This window comes from Cotesia typhae, unplaced genomic scaffold, assembly GCF_013202065.1.
Source record: "Cotesia typhae breed Kobodo isofemale line unplaced genomic scaffold, CoteBio_Ctyphae contig_5, whole genome shotgun sequence".
NCBI lineage: Eukaryota > Metazoa > Arthropoda > Insecta > Hymenoptera > Braconidae > Cotesia > Cotesia typhae.
In genome coordinates this window covers 1780856-1805008 of record NW_027423757.1, presented here as the reverse complement: position 1 = coordinate 1805008, position 24153 = coordinate 1780856, and the positions used below count along the sequence as shown (strand labels likewise).

The window sequence follows — 24153 nt, the reverse complement described above, 5'->3', positions numbered from 1 at the left end:
ATATATATATATATATATATATATATAGATTTAGCATTCATCCCTGGTTAATAAATCATCTAGTAACCATTAGACCGGAAACTATAGCTCAGAAAATTAATTAAGATTCTGATTTACTTCATTTTCTATAAACTAGTTTTATTGAATTGCCAAGTAAAAAAATTTAATTAAGTATTTTTTCAATGCTTATAAAATGGATAGTTAATTATTTATAAAGTAGCTAATAAATGTCAAAAGAAAAGTAGTGAAAAAAAAGTGAGTACGAGTATATACAGGTGTAAATTCTTTAAAAAGTACATTTTACACCTAAGAAAAAAGAGTAGTTCATTTAACGATCCATATCCTTTACTATACAATATATAACAGTGTGCATTAAAAAGTCAACTGCTTACCGTTCTTATCGTATAGTTATCGTCGTTTCCGTTTTGTCCGGAGAAATATGTAACAACTCACTGAGAAAATGAAAGTCGTGTGAAACCTTACATATAACGTTATTACTACCACCATTTCCACATCACTATTCTGCATTTACTTCTTTGTTATGACAGTTTATCTTTTTTTTTTTTTGTACAGATTTATTTTATACACACAGTAGTAGATTGTAAAACAAAGCATAAACAAAGGGTTGTTTACGACAAGAATTAGATTAACTATCCGAGGTCTGACATTATCCAACATCTCAAATAGCATTATATTCAGGAGTTAGATACCACTTATTCCTATATTACCAATCTATGTAACATTGATCGACAGAACTATTAATATAGAAATTTGTAGCATCTGACGAATTATTTAAGTACAATGTAGAATAAAAGCTTCACCACGAAAAACCTGATTCAAAAACATGCGCATGGTACTTGGTCCCATCTAAAGTTATCGAATGTAGGATGTGACTAAATGCAAGCCTAAAAATGATTGAGTTGAACATAGATTGTAGAAACGTACACGAAAAGAAAAATAGGGAACGGTTCTCACAATTTCATGAAATTTTTTCCTATTCTATTATATAAATTACGACGATAAATTATAGGAACTGTTCCTATACTTATGAGAATGTTACTCATGATATTATGGGAATGGCTCCTATAGTTTATAGGAATGGTTCCTATACCTTGATGGGAATCATTCCCATAACGTATAGGAAAAATTCTTATAATTTTCTCTCTGTGTCGTAAAAGATGATGATAAATGAATTATGCAAGTTATTATTAGAAATGATGAACTTTGACCGAACTGCTCAAGCTGGATCAGTTAATTTTACATGGACGCCGAGTCTTCAGCATATCATTGGTGCCGATTTTGAAGACCTATAATTATTTGACGATTGGAGTAATTATTTTCGTATCAATTTAAATATTAACTAAAAATATATAAATTGTCAGTAGTACTAAACGTTTCTGTCTTGTTCTTTTCTTCTACAATAAGATTTTAAAACTTCAAAATCCAATATAAGTTTTTAACAACTATCAAATTCATTCCATCACTTTTATTAATAAATTTTTACCCTTCACTTCGCTAAATGTTATTTCCATTTGGTGAATTCAGTCTCTACTCTTAATGAAAGTAGAAGAAATTAGGTTAACGAAGAAGATTAAGATAAATAAAATAATTTTATAAAGTACCGCGTTAAGTGAGAAGCAAAATGTTAAGATTGCTTTAGTCTGTGTACGTATATGATGAGAGTGAAGATTAGTTTGATAGGATGTGAATGTAGTATATGCAGGTTCTAAAGAAGAGAGACATATTTCCATTTACAATGGCTAGAGGATTATTGTTACAGTATGCATCGTATATAGTATATAACTACATGTATATGCATATAACTATATATTAGTTGACCCGGTATCCTTCTGTACTCTCATCTGCTCTCAACTCCGTAAGTTAACTTCAAATTCTTCTTTCTTGGTTTCTATGTACATTTTGATCCTCTATGGGGTCTGCGATGCTTTACAACACAATTGTCATATATCTGAATAATATTCAAAAAGATTGTGTTTTTCTATTGTTGAAAAGAAAAAGAGTAGAATATATGTAAGAAATCTCTGGGCAAAAGTCACTTTTGCAATCAGTATATTCATAAGACTTATAAAGGCTATATGCTTGCAAGAAATAGGTCCATCTATATTTTCATTTTTATTCTTATTCTTCTTAAACTTTAAAGCTCCCTGAACTTTCTTTACTTGAGAAATTGTACATTTAAAAAATATTTCTTTATCATTTTCTTAAATCAGTCATCAATAAAAGAAAAATTCCAAATATTTATAAATAATCCATTAAAAATTTGACAAATAATTATTATATAGTCACCAAAAAAAAATAATTCAAATAATCATTTCCTTCATGTGAAAAGAGAACAAAGGACCGGATACTGAGCACTCTGTGGCTGTAAATTTATCCCAGACTAGCGACGAATTCATAGTACCAAGACACACTAGTGTCGGAAGATTAGACTGAAATAGAATTAAAGGGGGTGGATGAAAATGAAGGTGGAAACTGAAAGAGCAACAGAGATAAAAAGAGTGATACGACGGAACAGGTGATGTGGTTGTAGAAGCTGAAGATGAACTAACTCACGAAATCGGACAATCTACAGACGGAAATCACCGATTACAAGCATCAGAATTAGTGGTTTCTCTCTACAAAGAGAATTCCTACTACTCGTTGAGGGATGGTTACTATTCTGTAACATTTAACCACCAGATGAGAAACTAACAGTGATCATTATACATTGATATTACAGTCATTATTTTTTGCCGCTTAAGGTCAAAAAATCATCATTTTACTTCATCTATTAAAAATAAATTATTGAACAAACTAGTTATTTATTTCTTGCATTTAATAATTACGTGTCTGATAATGAAAGTATGCAATTATTAAGATAACACAAGCTATGAATATGCCTAATATTTTTATGATTTTACTACAATTATTAAGACAACATGACAATTTATTTTTATCAATAATTGAGAGAGACTTATAGGCGTGCCATTTTTATTTGAATTTACCAAACTTTTTTTAATTTTTTCAAGGACAACGTGAATTTGATAGGGAAAAGTATTATTGTACTTGAAAAAAATTGAGCTAGTTAATGCGATAGTTAGATTAGTTATTATGAATGATAGTTTTTATGCTAATACAAAGTAAAAAAATCGTTAAGAACTCGAAAATAAACTATTTATTTAAACAATTTTTACATACACTTATCAATCCAAAAGTAATCTATAAAAGTCAAAGTAATGATGTTGTCTGATGACTAATTAGTTAATGTAATAGTGAATTGGCAAACAAACCATTAGTGAGTTTAAAAGCACTTAAAATCAAACGTACAGTAGCAATTGGCGTTTTAATCATTGAGCCATTGAATGCCGGATTTAAAAGACTAAGCGAAACTCGCTGAAAGTCGTGGCTTCAAAGCTTCTACTCTTTTATTTTAGCTAAGTTTTTTACTTTATTAAGTTAATTGCGGTTGCGAAAAGTCCCTAACAATCATTTTTATGAATTAGAAAAAGAAGAGAATCATTAACTGGCATTAACGATGCATTTGTAAAGTTGATAAACTTTTTATTTTTCAGTCGTCCCTGTAGCGTTTTCTTTCTCACTCTTCTATAATTCCTCGACTACTAAAGTTACTCTTCACGAATATCTTCTAGTAGAAAAATCCATTGTATCATCTAGTCTATTGTACGAGGGATTTTCACGATTATAAAAGTTGGTGACTAAAGGATAAAGAGAAAAAGGATACTATGCTTTTTTTTTATTTATTATATTTTTTTTATTGCTCTTCTTTGCTTGAAGTACAAAGCTTACTCTAAGCGTACGTATATAGTATATAGTGGTACTCACTTGGTTTCGTTATTATTACATTCTAGCAGTGGAAAATGGAAATTTAATATAGTATCTCACTCCTAACGCCCAGGTGATAACAATGCCGAGGCCCTCACGGGGAAAAAAAAATATTGCTGTGAGCAAAAAAAAACTCTCTTTACTCTGCTTAATGTGGAAATACGTGAAAGAAAAAGTAATAGAGAGAAAAAACCGGAAAAATGAGAACAAACGCGCCAAGTACTAGTATATTTTGTACAATTTGTTTCATTCTTTGTTATATAATTATTCTGGTATATTTAACTGTTTTTCTTTGTATAAAAAAAGTTGCTTTTTATTAAACGCACTCTTATAGAAAAAAAATATATCTGTATACATATTTTGTTTGACATATCGATTCTTACTCCTTTATCCACACTGATAAAAAAAATCAATTTAATTAAGATCATTTTTTTCAAAATGATTTTGTTTATTCAAAATCATATTTTTCTGAACTAGCTTTTAAACTAGTGTATTGATCAATTCCAATAACTAACTAATCAGCTCCTAATCTCAAAAAACAACATTGATTTTGTACAACATATTTTAATAATTTCGAAATTTTTGTTCGGATCACTTATCAAGTAAGAAATAAGTTTTCTGTGCACAAAAAAACTGCGTTGATTTTCGCAAACCGCATCAAAATCGGTCAAATTGTTCGAAAAATATTTAATTTTAAATAATTTCAAAAAAGTGCTTTTTTTAACATAGCTTTAAAATTTTACATTGAATTGTTTGGTGAGTAATAAATAACCTTTTTTGCATGAAAAACTGCGTCGAATGCTGCAAGCCTTATTGAAAACGATTGATTCGATTAAAAAATTTCACAATTTAGAATTTTTAAAAAAGTATGTTTTTGACAACCACCAAATTTTCAGGTTGAAAGAGCTTGAAAAAGTATGCGAGTTCTATTTTTGAACTCGGAAAGCTCAAAACTTCGAGATAAAAACTTACCGAGTGTTTTGAACTCGTTCATAGTGGGAAGCTCTAGGAATGGCCTACAGGGTCGAGCGTTTTCCAGATTCTTTTCATAGGCATACGATATGTCTGCCAGTATCCTTAACGAACTGAAAAATGTACGTGAGAAGTCAAGCAAATAATACAATCAATATTGGTGAGAACAATATTGAATTTAAACATGAAACTTTAAAAGTTTTTTTAAGTTAAAAAACATTTTGGTCTTCTAATTTTAAAAAAAAACCAATTTTTTTATTACCATAGTATCGGGTGATGAAGTTTATTTATTTTACTTTATTATCACATTTACACCTTTGTTTTGCAACAAAAAAGCATAAATTGTTCTCGGGAAAAGAAAATATATGACACAAAGCAGTAAAACAAAGTAAAGGAACTATAAAGTCAAGTGGGTTTGTGTGGTTCGTTAAAACTAGTCACAAAAAATTCTCGGATGTTTTTTGGCGCCGCAACAATAGACAGCCGTCTCGAGAATTCAACAGAAAAAAAAATATTTTTATAAAAAAAAAAATTTAGTATTGTTCTTTCTAACTGTGATAAAAATTCAAGCATGCTGATTGATTTTTGTAAAAATTTTCAACAATGATATCATTGATCAACTTGTTTTTATTGAATCAAAAATCATCATAATACTAGTTGATTTCAATTACTTATTTATTAAATTAACCCTTTATTACTCGCATGAAATTTCCGCACAGAGTTAATCGCGTCGCGGCGATGCGCCGTAATGTTAGTTTTAATGTTAGTACAGCGTTGCCAGACTGTTAGAAGTTGAAAGGCGAGTGATTTTAAACTATAAACTCTACAATTGAATTGAATTCTTGTACATTAAACTACTATATTATGAATTTTGCATAATTATTCGGAAACATAAATCATAAACTCACTAACTGTGATGTGAGATTTAAATCAATTTTTTTTTAATACACAAATTCAAATACATTGTAAATTATAATAATAAGAACAACGAAATGACAATATCTAATACTAATTGACTGTTATTCAATAGTTTTATCTCATTTTGATTGTTGTAATTAACTAACATCATATATTGATATTTTGTTTAGTATTTTAATCTAAATCATATTAATTAACTTTTTTTATAGAACTTTTTTCTAAAATTATTATAAATATTGGTTTAGTCTTCTGCGACAATAATCACATAATACTCTTTCGTTGCTCTTGATCTGACTAGGTACATTATTTAGTTGACATATTCCAAGATGAATTTTGATGTAATCACGAAGTTCTCGAGGCAATGAGGACACTCAGACCTCTTCATCATTAATGGCTTAGTCAATTGTTCGACCAGTATCTTCAAGAACTCTTTTCTTTTTATTTTTTTCCAGTATTTAGTTCATATATTGTCCGACTATTAATCCTTGCAATATTTAACAGTGTAAAAATAGTATATTGTGTACTACTTTCCGTCCTGGGTATGTAATTGCCACTCGAGCCGAAGGCGATCATCATTATTCTTGGTATAAATATTGATATTGTTAATAGTGCAGTTCTCAAATCTTACAGCGTCGTGACAGCTGTTCTTGAAGCTTGATGCGCGTAAGTACTGACGCGCATAGTATCGCACATGCGCACTAATGGATAAACTGAGGATAGAAAGTATCACTTCCATCTCAGATAGAATGGATAGAATCCGATTTTTTGGCCTAGGCAGGATAAAAAAAAATATTTATAGTAGTTAAATACACTATTTACTTATTTATTTAATTAATTATAACAGTATTATTACAATAAATAAATACTACAATTTGTATGGCATTTGTTGTTATTGACAACCATGATGCTATTTTATAGTTATACCAATCGCCGCTTGAGAGAACTCGGCCATCTGGCAACCCTGTACTAAAAATTTACTACACGATTTCAGTCGCGTAATAAGCAGATCGCCGCATTTTCCTCATTCTGTTGCATTAAAAAATTAATATTTAATTTCCTGAGCTAAACATCACGATAAAGTTGATTGTAATAAATTACTTGTCTAAACTTGTAATAAAGTATTTGAAGAACGAATACTATTTATTGTGAACTTGTAACATACATAATTATTTAATAAATAAAAAAAAAACTTGCGAAGTGCGGCACAGCACTCATGACGCGAGTGACGAAGGGTTAATGAAAAAATATAGTAAAAACCAAGTTTTTAGTTGAAACAAATTACACAATCCTAATTTCCATTGTACTCACTGTCATATATTAACATCGTTTTATGTTATTTTATTTTCAATTTGTATTTTTGTTTTAACAATGTGTAAATTCTGTCTTAGCTTCTGCCGGTGTTATTATTATTATTATTTTGCTATTAAATGCTCAGGGGGGTTATCCCCGGAGTCCGATTCTCCGAGGGCCCAGCCTGAGCTCCATCCGTTACTGCTGGATCACTCCGCATAACAAGGCGGTTAGTGATCACAGCAGGCCAAAGTCATTTCCCTTAAGAAACGGAGAGAACCAAGTAAAACAGCCTTCTGCATCCTAACTGCCAAGAACTCAGCTTTTGATGAGCAAGCTGGAACTTTGGCAAGTGAGGATACAAAAGACTGTTTCATCCCTCCTAGGACGCCAACAATCAGGACGACAAGCTTGACACGGTAACCTGGGTAAAGTTTGCCAAATTCAAACAGGAGATCCTGATATATTTGTCTTTTGTGCTCTTCTTTGGCTGAGATGTTGTATTCAGCCGGGGCCGAGAACTCAATGACATAAATGTCACGAGTGGCCTTGTCGAAGAGCACAATATCAGGTCTGGTGTGATCTATCCGCCGGGTTGTTGCAAATGGCATGTTCCAATAAATTTTTTCAACTGTCATTCTCAACAACCTGGGGAATATCTCCTGGCAAATAAGGCAGCACTGGTGTTACGTCAATACCGTAGCAATGACGAAGATAGTAGTACAGTACTCTCAGGGCAGCATTGTGACGCTGGATATATGCACCTCTCGCCAGCACTGGACATGCCGACAAAAGGTGCATAAGCATCTCCGGATGTTGTCTACACCTCCTACAGGACGTGTCCGGAAGCTGCACCTGGAGCACCTTGCTACGGTACTCAAGAGTGTTAATGACACCATCTTGGCAGGCAAATATGAACCCTTCAGTCTCGGACATCAGGCCAGCTGACTTTAAGAAGGAAAACGTCAGCTGGGTGGACAAGCCATGATCACGCACGTGTTTAAAGAACACGCTGTGCATGGACTTGTCCATCAGTTCGCTAAGGAGTAGTTTTTCCTCGGCGTTCCTGATGACGCTCTTAAATTCTTCCTTTCGGAGTTCCATAAGAACGTTTATTTCTCCAAGACCAAGGGTTCTTGCCGCATATATTGCTGCCTTATACAAGAATGACCCCTTATGCGCATTTTCATGTTTATGTACAATTTGCATAAGAAAGTCATCCTCGTCTGCAGAGAAATTGACAACTTCGTGTGTTAAACCCAGGACCAAACGGTCGTGAAGCCGCTCCAAACTCTGCAAACTTCTCCCACCGATGGACCGGGAGAGGTATAATCTGGCGACTGATGAATTGGGGTGCATGCTCCGATTCATATTAATGATCTTACGGGTTTTGATGTCGAGATCTCGTAAATTCTTTCGGGCCCATTTCAGGACACCGAAAGAGTATAGTAAGACTGGGACAGCGAGCATGTTAGTAGCTGAGACTTTGTTTTTGCCGGAAAGTTCGGAGGACCAAATTTTCCGGAGTCTCCTAACATACTCGCTCTGGAGAGTTGTTCGGACGTCAGAGACCGCATGCATGCGGTGCTCTTCCATTCCTAGATATCTATACAACTCCCCGGCGTCTAATTGTCTTAAGACACTCCCATCTACTAACTCGACATCATCACCAGTATCAGAGCACTTACCCCTCGCCAGATGTACGACCGCACACTTGTCCAACCCAAAAGACATTCCGACATCTCGTGTGTACTCTGCTACGATGTTGAGGGCTGCTTGTAGATGATCTTCATCAGCACTATATAGCTTCAGATCATCCATGTAAAGTAGATGGGTGATCGAATATTTTCGATCCCGGTTACGTGCAATGCGTTTCCACTTCCAATGTGAAAACGCGTTCGCCATTTAATTTACAAGCATGTATGGAATACACTCACATTTTATGCTTGTAAAGGTGGATCCTAGAAACTCCGCCGTCCATCTTACGGCATGAAATAAATTATTTTTATTTATATTATATTTATATTATATATATATATATATATATATTATAATATAATAACCATATTATTATTATTATCATTAATACTATTTTATTATTTTTTTTATTTAATGAAAAACATTTCGTAATGGCTTTACACGCGATGTTTCATGGAGAATATTACCTGCGTGTTTAAACGTCCGAGTATAGTCCGAATTACGCATTCGAGGTATAAAACGACCTGCGAAAAAAGATAGACATGAAACGGCTGGGCCGTTTTAGCTTCACACTCCAAAATTAGTTTAAATGTAATATCATGTTGTTTATGTTTTCCGGTATTTTGTTAATTTTATAACATGTTGGAAAATTTGATATAGTAATTAAACTGTGATCAAACGATCTTTCAATATTATTAAAAAAATTTTGTACAAAAAAAGAAAATATAATTATGCTAACAGTTTGAAAATTAATAAATGTATATGAGATTTAAATATATTCTTGAAATCTTATATTTCATAAAGTATATACAAAACCGTTGAACTTATTTGGTTTAAAAATCTATAATAACTAAAATCTTATATTTGTTATTTTTAAATAATAGTTGATTATTTATTAAGTTATCTGCAGATATGTGCAATATTGATTGAGATATACTAAAGACTGAAGATGCATAACCAGTAATGTTAAATAAATATTCACTCATTATCATTTTAAACATATATTCATTTTGTTTTCCTGCATTTTTTTTTTTTAATTATAGCAACATTTAAATTATGAATCGCTAATCTTCAGTCATTTTTAATGAAGTACCGATTCCTTTAGAGTATTCTAATGAAGTGATAATTGATTTACGATAGTGTCATACTTTAGTTTCACATAAATTCATAAATTTTCTATTAGAGGAAAATATGTTCAAATCAATACTAAAAAATAAGAATCGTTTGAAAATAATTTTTTTTTATCAATTCTCAAATGAACCGTAAAGTTATCGACAAAAATAATAAATCAAGAAATCATTAAATTACCCGAAAAAGTGTATAATAAAAGTATACATTAATATGTTTTTTATAGTATTTATTAAGTCAATTTCCGGATGAAATCTTGTCCTAAACGTTGTTGCGCATTGGCGCGAAACGTCACCGGGTTTACTCGTACTTGCGTGGTTTTTCGTGCACGCTTAATAACCGTATAAAAGTTGCTACCGGCTCTCGTGTTATACAATACAGTTGAGTCTTGACACCTAACTTATATACATAGTTTCATTTATATTTATTTTCATTTATACACAGACCTTGATGTAAATCATGAAAACTATTACTATATAAAATCGTCACCTTCATTAGAGAAGAAAATACATGCAGATTAAATATAGTTAACATTTCTGTGAATAATACGCAGTTTAATTAATTTAAAAATAAACTGCGTTGAGAAATAACATAAAAACCATTTGACAATACGTGGGGAAGACATTCTGGATCATTTGCTTTTGGTAGTATTAATTGATATGCTTTAATATGGGAATCAAGTCCAACAGTTATACATTTTTTGTAAGAAAAATAAATAGTTTGGTTACCAGAGATAATAGAAATTATAATACCAAACGCAGGATTATTAATAAAGAGTAAACAATCAATATGGCGACTTGGTCACACACTTTCACAAGTATATCGCATAGCCCTTACTTATTAGGGTGGGTCAAAAAAATCGAATAATTTATTTTTGATTTTATACTCTGAAAAATAGGTTCGTAGACACCTAAAAAGAATTCTCTCCAAGTATAAGCTCTTAATTATAACGGGAAGGTCCTCCGCTTTGCGGGTTTCTATTTTTTTCGAATAATCAGATAAAAAAATTTATATCTCGCTTCCAACTGCTTGGAAAAATATTCCGTGGCATAGATTTTGTGAGAAATTGAATGCTTTACAAAAAAGGTCTCTTATGACTTTTTCAAAAACTCAACCGATTAAAAGATATTCATAGTTGAAGTTTGGCTATTTTAAGGAAAATATTCGTTTTTATTATGAATTTTATAAGTCGATGAAAAAAATTATTTCGGATTGCGGAACTCATGATTTTGTAGGAAATTTACTGCTCTACAAAAATGGTCTCTTATGATTTTTGATTAAGTGAAGCCGTTACGAGATATTCATCGTCAAACATTAACGAATATCAATATTTCCAGTTTTTGATCAATAATTCGATAAATTTTAATTTAAACTATGAGTTTCAGGAAAATTTACATAAATTTGAGTTTCGATCGATAAAGAAATGTTATAATAAGTTAGATAAAGAATTATTGGAATTATCATTGATTTTCCTTGGAGAAATGCCTCAAGAAAAGATTTCTTTCAAACGTCCTGGTGCTGTTCATCATGCTAGATGGATGGCTAAGGCCATTTATAGTTTGAAAATGTATCTATTCAGAGATGAATTCAAACTCTCTCAGAAAGAATTGCATGGTCTTCGTCATTTCTGTATTTTTATAGTCACATTGTATTTAAAAGCTTGGTTTTCATCAACTTCTGCAACAACTGCTGCTTATCATGACTTGCAGTTTATGAAAAATTTATTGGAGTACAAACATATCAATCCTTTGATTTCTTCAGCTACGTGTGAAAAAATGATTTCGCACTTATGGTATTTGAGCGATGAACTTGCCATTTTATCACTGTTTGACGATGGCGTTCCATTAGAAGTAAAAAAGTATTGTTGAAGCTGTTAATACTCGTGAAGGTACAGATTCTAAAGCTAAAAGATTTGTAATTGCTAAAAAGATTTGAATTCATTGGCGCAGAGAACTCTGAGTGACTTTGTGTCTAAAAAGTCATTAAATCTTTTCAAAATCTTCGATCTACCGTATGACTTTCTTGATGTCGATGTTGAATTATGGCCTACTAATGAGAGTTATCTCGAAAATAAAGAATACTTTCAACAACTAAAAGTTGTCAATGATTCAGCAGAGCGAGCTGTTGCATTAGTTAGTGAATATAATCAATGCTTGACAAAAATGAAGAACAATTCCAGTACTTATTGCAAGTTGTCAAAGAACATCAAAAACATTCCCAAATTGTAATAAAAGAAATTATTTATAGTAATAGCGTACTGTTATGTTAAAAATATAGACAATTATATTGCAATTGATAATTCAATAAAAAATTTATCTATAAAAAAGTTAAATACTGGTTGTTTCTCACTTGATTCAATACTTTTCATATTAAATTTGACAAAGAAATATGTCATTCACTTCAAATTAAACTAATCATTGGCTATATGTCGAAAAAAATGCTCTAATTTCTTGTTTTAATGCAATCAAACAAGCTCAAGACTGAAAACAATATTAAAAAAATTGTTTATAACATTTCTTTATCGATCGAAACTCAAATTTATGTAAATTTTCCTGAAACTCATAGTTTAAATTAAAATTTATCGAATTATTGATCAAAAACTGGAAATATTGATATTCGTTAATGTTTGACGATGAATATCTCGTAACGGCTTCACTTAATCAAAAATCATAAGAGACCATTTTTGTAGAGCAGTAAATTTCCTACAAAATCATGAGTTCCGCAATCCGAAATAATTTTTTTCATCGACTTATAAAATTCATAATAAAAACGAATATTTTCCTTAAAATAGCCAAACTTCAACTATGAATATCTTTTAATCGGTTGAGTTTTTGAAAAAGTCATAAGAGACCTTTTTTGTAAAGCATTCAATTTCTCACAAAATCTATGCCACGGAATATTTTTCCAAGCAGTTGGAAGCGAGATATAAATTTTTTTATCTGATTATTCGAAAAAAATAGAAACCCGCAAAGCGGAGGACCTTCCCGTTATAATTAAGAGCTTATACTTGGAGAGAATTCTTTTTAGGTGTCTACGAACCTATTTTTCAGAGTATAAAGTCAAACATAAATTATTCGATTTTTTTGACCCACCCTATTACTTATACATATAGGCAAAAGTATACAGACAAGTCGGGGTACAGCAATCTACCGACTATTTATCTTAAAAAATATTTCTCAACTATTAAGAAATCTTTTTTGATGGTAAGAAATATTTGTTTCAATCTAACAACGCTTTATTAGGATTAAAAATATTTCTTAAATGTAAAGAAGTAATTTCTTATATTTTAAAAAGTTTTTTTTAATTATTAAGAAATATTCTTTATTTCACAAAAAATCACTTAAAAAATTTTTAAGAAATCATTTTTTTACCCCCAAAGAAATTCTTCTATCAGTGTAGTTAAATATGGAAGTACGTACACAGAAAAAAAAGTTCAGTTAAGCCAAGAAAATATTTTTCTTCCTAATTATTTTCTAGAGCGAAAAAAAAAATTTTTTTTTGCCACAAGAAATTTCACTTATTCCAACACAATTAATTTTCTTGCTTCGAGAAATACGTATCTTGATCCAAGAAAATTTATTTAAGTCAAGAAAATCTTCTCGTTTTGAAAAAATTCAGCTTCTTGCTCAAAAAAATTTAGTTCTTGATAGAAGTAAATTTTCTTGTCTAGAGAAAATTTCTCTCTTGCTCCAAAAAATTAAATATCTCGATAGAAGTAAATTTTCATTAATATTTTTATTGATTAACATGTCAAATGGGAAGATCAAATAATATTGAATCATTTTTTTTCATTCAATATGTATAATTGCATAATACATAGTATAATTGCATGCTAAAATAATATAAAATGGATATGAAATATTCAAGAAAAAAATTTTCTCAAGGTGACAAAATTTTTATCTTAGCGGAATTAGAAGGCGCTGCTTCCTTAAAGTATGTAAAAATCTTGATCAAATATAAAAATTTATTGTATCAAGTATTTATGATAATTTGAATTGAAAAAAAATGACTTCCACCAAGAATAGAATTTCAAGAAAAATTTTTACTTCGGCCAACACAACTTCGGTCTTCCTTCAGGCACCCGAAAATTCTCTTGAACCAAGAATTTTGTTCTCCAGTCAAGAAATTTTTCTTTCTATGTACAAATATGAACCGAATATACACTAAAATCAGGGAAATAGTATATATTATAGTATGGTGAGAAAGTAAGTAAGTGAGAAATTAAACTACAACGTTAATGGCGGCAAAGCTTGAAAAAGCTCAAGTATTTCAATCTCAATCGAGTATAGGTATCGCGTCTCTCCGACTCTTACTCGGCACCTTTTCTCTCCACCTCCGTTCTTTCCTATCCGCTCTGATCCCTTTAAACTTTCACGGCACGATTCGATGAAGATATAATCGTGATCGCGTGCTAATGGTAATTAGATCAAAGTTCGGTTGAAGCGTCGAGAGTAAAGGGAAATGTGAAGCTAAGTAGAATTTTATATAAACCGGTGAGGAAAAATATATAAAGTAAGAAATCTAATGCAAGTATTAAAAACTTTACAGTAAATAAAAGAACTTTGAGCTGTCATAAGGATAAATATATACATCAACGTATACATTCTATTACATTTGTATTCGAACGGAATATCAAACACTTACACATAAATAAAACGGAAATCACTGATGTTTTTTTATAAATGTTTTACCAAATCTCTCTCAGATTTGGTCGTCTTTTTGACTACATAATCATGGCCGGAGGCCGTCAACTCACTTATGTTGCTAGTTTGCTAGTTTTGCAGGAGTAGAATAAGCAGTTTGTGTATCTTTCTACGGTAGTGTGCATATGTATGTCTGTGTATAGATGTGTGCGAGATACCGGGATAGAGAAAAGAAAACAAAGAGATGTAACGCTACGCGGTAGTCAGCATATCAGCTGATGAAAGTGGTAGACCTTGAGGCGACCTTCTCCGTTCTCTCTCTAACTCTGTCTTCGTCTCACTCACGAACATTTTAGTTAGTTATTATTATTGTGTGAAAGCTTATGTATTTGATCTATATTTTTTGCGCATTGCACACCTCGTAACGCGAAGCCTTTGAAATTTTACATTACTTTCAACTCATCCAGATCGTTATTTTCCAAATTTTATATTTTCCATTACACAATAATAAAAAAAGCAACTTGATTCAAGCCAAAAAATTTTTAACCAAGAAAATTATTTAACTAAGTAAAATTTAATTTAACTAAAAAATTGTTCTTGGTTAAAGTGAATTTTACTTGATTCAAGAATTTTTCTGCTTGATAGCAAGACATTTAATATCTTGTAATGATGTTCTTGGTTCAAGATTTTCAACTTCCCGCTAAGAAAATAAAGATTTCCAAAAATAGGGAAGTTATTGGTTTCACCTCGTTTTGTAAAAATCGAGTTTTCATCAAATCTCGCCGTTTGAAGATCACATCAAGCTTCCTTGACTACACCCGCGATGTTGTCATTATGCCTGTATACAAACGCGCTTGTGTGTGTTGGAACCTACCAATCGGCGCTTTAAAGAGTTATCTCAATCTTAGTGTTCTTGAGAATTTGAGCCGATTTGGACCGATAGATTTTGAGAAATCTCAAAAAAACTAAAAAAAATTTTTTTTTTGAATTTGATTTTTTTAAAATAACTTTTAAACGGCTTTATCGATCAACTCCAAAAACTAATCCGCTTTTAACCTTGAAAAACCACGTCGATCACCGCTAATCTGCTTAAAAACGGTTGATTCGTTCGAGAGATATCGTGAACGAAAAAAGTGTTTTTTCACAATTATTCCGAAATTCCTAGTTTGATAGATTCAAACGTTCAAAATTCGTTTTGAGACTTTTAGTGTATCTATATCTACAATTGGCTCGAAAAATCTAGATCTTATTGATAAAACATAAATGCCTTAAACTAAAAAAAATGTGATTAGAATCGGATATACACAAATGAATAATTCATAACTTCTTGTGGTCCGATACAAATTTAAAAGATTCTAAAATAATTTTTGCAAGAATTATAAATAGCAAAAAACGGATTTCTTCCGAGATACAAAAATTAGCATCAATTTTGCATACTTAAAAAATATTAAACACTCGTTTCATATTTATGCTAATTTTTTCAGTTAATAGTTGAACCTTTTCATACCAATGACAAAAATAAGTTTTCTTATTCATATAAATTACTAATAATAGTCATAAATTATCTTTAGATCAAATAGAAATAGAACTTGGTTTCAAATTAATACCTATAAATGTTCAAACATTAAAAATTGTATATTTAGCTTTTGGCCGCTTAATTGTGGGTATTATTTATCAGCTGATTAATAGTTTCAGCGCATGCATCTTAGTTTTGTTATCTAATCAAGAAATACTGCGAAATATTTTAGTTTGAAACAACGTCTCAATTCGGTTAATTATTGTTAAAAAAAAAATGTTTAAAAGCTACCCATTTTTTTAATATCGTTTTTCGTCTGAGTTATTGAGGATAATAAATTTCTCTTTCTTCCAGGAAAAACCTTCTTTTAAAAAGAACCTCTTAATAAAAGTTAAATTACCGTTTAATTTCAAATTAATTTTGTGTAACCAATAGCTTCATCGATTACAATTTGACTATCATCTTCATCAGGTATTTTTACGTTAATTTAACCTGACACCATTTATTTGCTTATTCTGCCGGAAACATTTGTATTCAATCAATAGGTACGTTGTATTGAAGGTTTGATTTTAACTAAAAGATGGAAAGAAGACCTATAAATAAATGAGAATATGATATTTTTATTGCCGTGCAATACCCTTAATTGTTTTTTTTTTTTTTTTTTTTCTAGCTGATACTCTTTCGTCCGAAGAGAATTTTAGTACAGTATGAAAATAACCAACTGAACTAAATTTGATTTTCAAAAGTTAACAACCAAAAATACTCTAGCTGTCTGGACGTCAGATTTCCAAGTTAATTGATCGTTTGAATAATTAAAGTACCTACAAGTGTTAATGATATGTTGAGTTTTATTTAATTTCCGATCTCCCATTCGTAGATGTCATCCTGGTTTCTGATCCTTCTAAAAACCCAATACTCTAGACTTGTAACCAGTAATATTTTATGACACTAAGCGTGTTAGTTCTCGACATTTGCTGACAGGGAGCTGCACAACCAGTACCTATTTTTAAGAAGAAAGGAAATAGAGACGATAAATTAGTTGACACATTTTTAGATAAATCACGAGCAGAAAGAGTTTTATGTCAACATATTTCCACGATTATAACTATAAAATGTCATTAAAAACTGATTACTTAATTTGTTTATTTATGATTAAAATACTTTGTAATGTTTTGTATATTCACACTCACATTTCAATACTGTTCTATATTATAATTATAAAATACATTTACGACTAGGCGATAGGGGTGTTTCGTTAATTTTAGGTTTTTCAGTCTCTGTACTCTATGCTGCTATACTCGTCCACAGTAGTATAGACTGAGTTAAATTCAACAGTGGTGGGGAAAAGATTACCCTGTGCACTGTGTACCGTGACTCGCGCAGATAGACGAGTCAGTGCTCCGGTGAACGTGAGATCGGGAGGATTGTTTTTGTTTCATTCTTCCGTCACGAATTTTATCCAATTTATTACTTATATTATAAATTATTATTGTTTTTATCATCGTACTTGATGTAAACAAAAATTATTTTGAAAAATAAATATCCGAGTGAATAAATTTTTATAAACAATTTAGTGTTTAGAAAATTGGAGTGATTTTTTATGAATGTGATTTTTAGAATTATTAATAGTGAAAATTTTATTTGATAAGTTCAATTTTTTTTTAATTGTGCAACAAATAATGCAATAAACGACGTATTTATGTTTACAAAATAATCTATTAAAATATCATAAAGGCACAAGTTGGTATGTTAATCGGGAGTCTAGACATCAAGAAACTAAATTTAAGGTTTTTGATACTCTACACCGGATGCATGAGTTATCACGGATACAATTAAGCTCGTCTGTAAGTGGCAAGCCGCATAAAAGACCGCAAAAAACAAACAAAGTTTTATAAGAGCAAAAGGAGCGACAGTCGGCAAAAATATAAAGAATAGGATTAGGGACAGGAACAGGTGAAGGCAGAGGGAATAGAAACTAAAGCTGTGAATGACGGCTGGATAAGTGGTCAATAGAAAGACGAGGCTAGTTTCAAGTTTTGAAGCGGAACAGGATTATAATACATTATAAAGGATAAATATGATCCTCGGTTTAACCTAATAGTGAGTAGGGGATGTACGAGCATTAAAATTCAAATACCGGTATTACACACTATACAGTTTACCTGATATTTTTGGTTTAAACTGAGTGCACTGCACAGCATCCCTCGGATAAATACATAACAACGTACTGTAGATCTATACAGTAGTAATATAAATTATATACAACATATAAACAAATAATAACAGCGACAGCAGAGGTATAGGTTAATACATTTTAAGTAATCACGTGTGTATACTCGATGTTGTGTCTATTGTGCCCAACGTGCTCCATCGTGCTGTGATAAAGCTGTGATATTGTGCATTTCATCGACAAAATCCATGCGTGTACAGGATCGTCATTCGTTCTATTCATTTATAGCTCGACGCGCTTCACCGCATCAAATACAAATAGGTATGTCAATTTTTTATTTCTTTTTTTTTGTTTCGCTTTCTATCAAAGCCTTTTTAAACTGTCGAAAAATGGAAGGTACTCGAAAATATGTTTGCGTCAATACTTTTTTATTACTATAGTTTTTTATTTTGTTTATCAATTTAAGCTGTCGAATTTGTTCGTGTATCTGACCACTTATAAAACAAAATTCATTTTAGTTATATTGGACGCTTACTCGTTGATATTGCAACAGCTGGATTTTTGATACTCACAATGAATTTAAAGTAGTTTTTTGTTATTTGCTGTATTATTAAATCATGTTTTATTTTCTTTCATTCGTTAGGTTTTTGAGCATCAATAATATCAGTTTTTACTCCAAAAACCGGAAGTTCTTAAAAATTTACTATTTTTATTTATTAATAATACTATGAAATTCAGTCATTCGTGATAATAATTTCAACTTCCTGCACTATGCGGATGATTATTTATTTTTTATCGGTTTTAATGGTGGCAGTGTGACACCGACACGAGAATATATATGTATTATGCTACTGACTATATATTTGTGATTACTCCATTTATCTGTCCATATGTACCGTGTGTGTATGTAGATTTATATAACTGTGGTGTGTGCCAGAATGTATATGAGTAATTTCCCCGATGGAACTGTGACTATATAACAGTGAAACCTCGACCTTGCGGTTTGTAGACTTACCATACTCTACTGTTAGCTTGTGGACCCGTTCACACTCACTCTGTGTCGTTACATTAGCTTTAACATTGCGTGCGTGACAATGAAAACTGAAATTAGATCAGGACACATTTGCTGAAAACACGCGATTTCTGATTGTTTTTGTTTTTGTTTTTATTCAATTACTATATACTTACATTTGCTTTTCATTTTTATATTTACTACCTCGAAGTTAATTATTGTTAAATTAGCTGTTCTTTTCTAGGGTAGATTTTTATAATGGTCAACAGAAGGACTCTTGTCGCAATGCACAGAAAATTTTGCTATAATATGTTTTCTTTTGTCGAATTATGCCGAAAAGTAGCGTCAGTCTAAAAATTGAACAACAAAAATCTCAAAAATTCTAAAAAAATCTTAACAAAACTTAGGACATGTATTCTATAGGCGAATACCTTGGTAAAGTTTGAAAATTACCCAAATCAATTCATTACTTCAAGTTTTAGATGTTTTAGATGTTTGAAAAATCATGAAATTCAAAAACTTCTTTAATCTTTCGATAATAACGTTGAAATCACCCGTCATAACTAAAGTTTGTGGGAAATACTTTGAAATTCATGTGATAAGTTTTCACTTTTGTACTTTAACTTACTTTTCTAATCGTTTTTATTAATTTATCAATAGCTTTAAAAATTTTCAGAAATACGATACATAGTTACTTTTGCGGATTTATCTTCAAATAACTTTTTGATAATACATAATCACTCAATTTCACAAGATTGATACTACAACTTATAAAATAAATTACATTTTACACTATTACTGTTGTAATTTTATTCAGGTCAATTATTTTTTATAGCACTTTAAAGGTAACTGCGATAATTCAAAGTTAAATTTATTTTAATTTCTTGACATTATTTTGTCAACAGCATATTGCGTCAAAAAATTTGATGTATTCTTCGAAAAATTAACTTCTTGCATTTTTTTAAGAAAAGAGATAATTAGTAAGTGAAAGAAAGAATTTTAACTCCAATGAATTAATTGGAAAACAAATAATTATACACAGAACAAACTTTACATATTTAAACTAAAAAAGAGCCATCCGGCACCCGAAATGAAAGTAAATTTCATTAACAGTTATACATTTATTTTTAAATCTACATTATGATTATGCTGTATTGCAGCCAATAATTTTAAAATGGCATCAGCAAATTTCACAAATTGATAGTGGAATAAAAGGTGATTTTGAGTCTGAACTTACACAAGTATATGAAAACTAAAGCTCATTCGGAAAGCTTTCACATGTAATTTTTAAAAATCCGACATCCTGTCATTTCTAAACTACATAGCCGATTCAGCTTATCTTCAAATGTAATCTTGGTATTTTTTTGATAGATGAAGGTTGTTGAGTTTGAAAAGGATTAGTTAGAAATTGTAATCGCTAGCCTCGTGACAAGCTGCGTTTCTATAGAATAAAATGCGTTTTTAAAATTTAGAATTTAGATTTGACTACTAACATACATTAGAGATCAATGTTAAACAATTATTAAAAAATTTTATCCTTACATACTTCTATATTAGTTGAACATAATATACATCTGTGGGTTGTTCTTCTATCAATTTGTTTGTTGGTAATCAATAATGTTTGTTATACAAAGAGTAAAATTGTATGCTCCGTATAAAAAAAATGTTTCCAATTACTAGTACTCTATAAAAATTGAATGAATTTAAAAATAATAAATTTTATCAGGATATAAATTTAAGTAGACAAATATTTAATCTTTCTATAACTTTTTTTTTCACAATGACCAAGTACTAGGTGTTATCAAACATTAAAAAAAATTCACCAAGCAGTGAATTTACTTTAAAAGAAAAATAATAAAAACAAAAAGCATCTATGGACTGAGCAATAAATTTTCTTTCCTCGTGGACCAATGTGCAAAGGTAAAACGTGGAAAAAGACTGGTTTAAATGAATCGCTCGTAAAACTATTCCCCTGAACACCCTTCTTATATTTCTGCGGACGAGCAAATTCAACCTACATGCAGAGAAACTTACTCGTAGTAGTATATTTTACCTTTTCCTCCTCCACTTCTGACTCTGACCTGGTCGTACATCATGAGTGGTCTACATTATGCACGCAAGTCTTTTAAAAACGTATATAAACATTGAAAAAGTTCTGCGACGTGGACCACCGGTGTCCCGAAGTTTTAAAGTAGATAAAACAAAAAAAAATTAATAAAACTAAAAATAATAGTACAAAACAAAATAACAAATATGTTAAAATAATAAAAATGAAGCTAAGTAGAAAGCAAGAGAAATTTGAATTGCTTTTGCATAGTTGCACCCAACACCATGTACTCTAATGCACGCGTCGGTTAAACTACCGAGAACATTATGCAGAAAGTAAACCTATTATAAAAGCTTTATTTATGCTTATATATACCAGTGAATCGTTATTTTTACAATTACAAAGAGTTGGGTATAGAGAGAAAAATGAAAAGACATATTACCGAGTGTATACTCAAATATGGAATCTTATACTGTGTACAATCTACTGTACCAGCTAACAATTTTCGTTGTTGTAAATAACAAAAAAAAAAAAAAAAGAAAAACAATAAGAATACAACAGTACCGCCGTATAATTCTAACCGTGAGTTGTGAAATTTACTTTTTTTTTTAGTTAGAGCCAGCAGGTAAAAAAAAAAAAAAAACCAAATGCAATACAGTACATCGAGAGAGAAAAATTAGGTATTAAAATAGAATCAGAGTTGATAGAAAAAAATCTTTTTTATAACTAGTTGATTTGTTTTTTAATGAATATTAAATAGAATTTATTTATTGTCGAGTTGAAAAAGTTTATGGCTTATACAGAGTAAAATCAAGACTCATTCAATGACAAAAAATAAGTATATAGGTTTATCAGCTTAGCTAACACGCTCATACTCACTAAAAACTTTTTTAATCATACTACTTTTCCTTCCGTGGACTTGGTTGCTACCGGAACTCGATGAAAAAACCGAGTAATGAAAGTCCAAGATTTTTCTTAAACTTGTTCATTTTGACTTGTCCTTTTTAACTTAGCTTTAATGCACGCATATACGTTTTCAAAAACATCCTTTTAACTTATAATTATACTTTTTGTTGGACATAGATCGATATTTTTCAATATCCAACTTAGCTAGAAAAAAATTTAATGCGTTGTGTTAAATTGAATTATATAATTCATAACTCTTCTATCCCTACAGGAATTTTATTGCAATTATCTATTTAATTGTTGGTTTTTTTTTTTTTTTTTTTTTTTTTTTCGGTAAAAGTCATTAACGGTCGCAGGTTTAATTTGAATTTTTTTATCGGCACATAAAGATCCAGGGAATGCGGAAAATCTCGCGATACTCCCTTGAGATATGCCACAAGGGATAAAACTCCCCAACCGGCACGTCACGATGATTTATCGAGTCGATTGTATTATTTCACGGACCATAGACCTCTTCGATAATATCCGTTGCAGGTGTGCATTTCATTCTCCCGTCGCTCAACTGCTACAATACAATACTCATTGCCAGTTCCATCCTCATAATATAATCCTCACTACCTTCCATTATCTGATTATCGCCTGGATGCGAAAATATAGCTATTGTTTTCACAACATAATCACGATGTAATGTACCTCATCTGACTGTGTGTATATCTGACTGGTATAGTTATATATTTAGGTAAACTTTATAAAACATAATTAATAGATAACCAAATCGCAGAGTTATTTAAGTTGTGCTACGATTAAATAGCTAAATGTTTCATTTAACTGAAAACTTTGGATGTGTAAATAGTTTATTTACTCTTTTTCATCCATATCTATGTACTTATGTTGTCATATGACTATCACATGAATTTGCAGAATTTTCAATTTTTCGATTACACTTTCAATTGAGATGAAATTTTTCATAACGTATAGAGAATTCTTTAAAAATTGATCTATATGTTAATTTAAATTTTCAATCATAAGATTTAAAGAATAAAATACTAATGAATATATTCAAGACAATTTTCAAGATAAAACAAAGCAATTTCGTCGTCTGCTGATTGTTATTGTTTTTTTTTTTTTTCTAATATTTAACCTTCGATATTTAACATTAAATATATAATCTAATTGACTATTTAAAGGTGTTGTTTTTTGTTAATAAAATTTGTCGATAAATTTATATGAAAATTTAATTATAGAACTACATTACTGCACTGAAAAAAAAAAAAAAAAAAAAAAAAATTAACCTAAATCAAGACAAAAAATTCTTGAATCAAGTAAAATTTCTTAGCTCAAGAATTTTGCTTCTCAAATCAAGACGATAAAGTTCTTCAAAATTATTTACTTGATTTAAGTGTATATAAATGCTTATGTTTTATCTGTATGCAATTCTTTAACACTCTTTTATGAGTTTGATTTGTTTGCATGTAACGAAATCTTTAAACTTAATTTAAACCTACTTAAAGATGTCCGATTAATTTGAAAATTTGCACACCTATCTAGGACTAATGATGACACAATAATTTAATTACTTTATCCTAGTGTCTTGACCAATATAGCCAGGATAAAAAAAAAGTAACTAATTTACAGATTAAACACACATCTTTCGTAGAATATATAAATACAGGAATATATAATTAATCTAATACTCATTTTCTCATGTCATGTCTCATTTCATCTCACCTGATATTCTTATCTTAAATTAATTGCACTGGAGTTTTGGTTCGTCCAACTCCCACTAAAAGAACTAAGACCATAATCACCAAGACTGTCACTAGCATCACTAGCAACCTCATTGTTGTCGCCCAGAGATTAAGAAGCAGTTTATCGTTTGTCTTTCCCACACGATATGTTGGGCTTATACTTTCTTTCCGAGTGTAATTCCAAAATGTTTGACCTATCTTATATCCGTTCACCCGTCTTGGGTCTTACGGATTTAGAGATCAACCTCGCTGCAGACCTTAT

General features: G+C 30.6%; 1 protein-coding gene across 2 annotated transcripts in view; it reads left to right on the top strand.

The window, feature by feature from the left end:
- The window catches only part of Alpha-man-ia (alpha-Mannosidase class I a), a 316108-nt gene that overhangs the window by 211668 nt on the left and 80287 nt on the right, over positions 1–24153 (top strand). Inside the window, exon 1 of one of the 2 annotated variants that reach the window (XM_074249204.1) lies at positions 17431–18499. The exons of the other annotated variant lie outside the window; for it this stretch is intronic. The gene's annotated coding sequence lies outside the window, so the exon portion shown is untranslated. Of the gene's footprint in view, positions 1–17430; positions 18500–24153 lie in introns of those variants that run through there. 2 annotated transcript variants of the gene reach the window in all.